This window comes from Amblyomma americanum, chromosome 8, assembly GCF_052857255.1.
Source record: "Amblyomma americanum isolate KBUSLIRL-KWMA chromosome 8, ASM5285725v1, whole genome shotgun sequence".
Lineage (NCBI taxonomy): Eukaryota > Metazoa > Arthropoda > Arachnida > Ixodida > Ixodidae > Amblyomma > Amblyomma americanum.
The window spans coordinates 9,779,381-9,780,839 of record NC_135504.1 but is presented as its reverse complement, the minus strand read 5'-3'; positions in this window follow the sequence as shown (position 1 = coordinate 9,780,839).

The following is a 1,459-nucleotide window of genomic DNA, read 5'->3' as shown; positions in this document are numbered from 1 at the left end:
GCTTTGGCTAAAGTGCTTACTTGTGAAACCTACAGCGCTTACTTGCCAAACCTCTGTATGCACATTTTTTCTTTTTTTTTGTAAACGCAGTTGTTTTTTTTTTGCAAGAACGTTATGTTGTTGCTGTAAAAATTCGTTTGGCTAGTGGCGGCAGGAGTTTCCCAAAACTACGGTATGGTACTGTATGGAGCTCAGGTGGTTCGGTTATGGTTCAATAACCAGTGTGGTTCAATCCTTCAAGTCATATCCATATGTTACGCAGTTTGTCGTCCGTCGTGGATCTCAGCAGCGTTATGATGTCGCTGGAAACTGTCAACGTCAATGTGGTAATGTTGTTAACGTGGGATCCCAGCATGGCACCTTTCAAAGCGGGTGGGCCGGGTGGCGACATTCGAATGCGACACTGCGGTCCTGCTTTTCCGTACTAGATCAGCTTTCTCGTTTCGAACTCCGCTTGCCTTCCTTCTTCCACTTTCGTTTCTTTCTATGGTACACCTTTTTCCCAATTTCTAATCCGAGTCTGTTCCCATATGCCATATGAAAATTTTGAAAATTGGTTTTGAGGAAAAGACAGTCGCAGTAACTGTCCCACTTCTCAGTGGACACCCCAACTACGCCGCGGAGGAGAGGAGGAAGGTGGGAATGAGAGAGGAAAGACAGAAGTGCCGTAGTGGAGGGGAATCTTTTACATGGAATCTTTTACATGCACTAACATATCACACGGCTGTCCACAGGAGCCTTGCATTTCGCTGGCCACCATGACCGGGGTTTGAACCCACATATGCCATATCACCGCACTTTGGGGACCAAGAACTGTGCACCTGCAAGGAGAAGAGAACCGTCCTTGCCGTTGTTCTTTTCACAGCCAGTGGCTTCTCCATCCACACTCATTAGCTGCACAAGCTGTTATGATGGACAACGTGCTGTGTCATTCACAGCAGGATGAAGCAGTACCGGCAGCAGCATTAAACTCAATATGGAAAGAAGCCATTCAGTACTGGCTGGTTGACAAGCGACTCTAGTGAGACTCTAAAATGCCAGACGTAGGTCGACGCGAAAGTGAAATGCTACAGATAGCAAGGGCCACCAAGGCATGTTTTGCCGAGTAATGCATTGGTGAAAGGACTGGCTCTATCGTGCTCGGGCACCCAGCATATCGCTTCGAGTTTAACACAGGCGGCCACTGGCATTGAAGACAAAAGCCTTGAATCAACGATGTACCACAATATTTGGCACCATATTGTTACATCCGGTCTACCCGTCACCTCCTGCTTACAATGCCCGTCTCCAAGCGACTTAGGCAGTTTTCGAACTCGTATTGCAACTTGGGAACCTTCTTCTAGCAGTCAGTCATCTCCAATCTACCATGTTCGCAAAAAGCCGGGAGCCTGGAGACCATGCAGAAAAAAACTAGACTCCACTTTGGCCCTACATGGCGCAACCATCTTTTCAAAAGTCA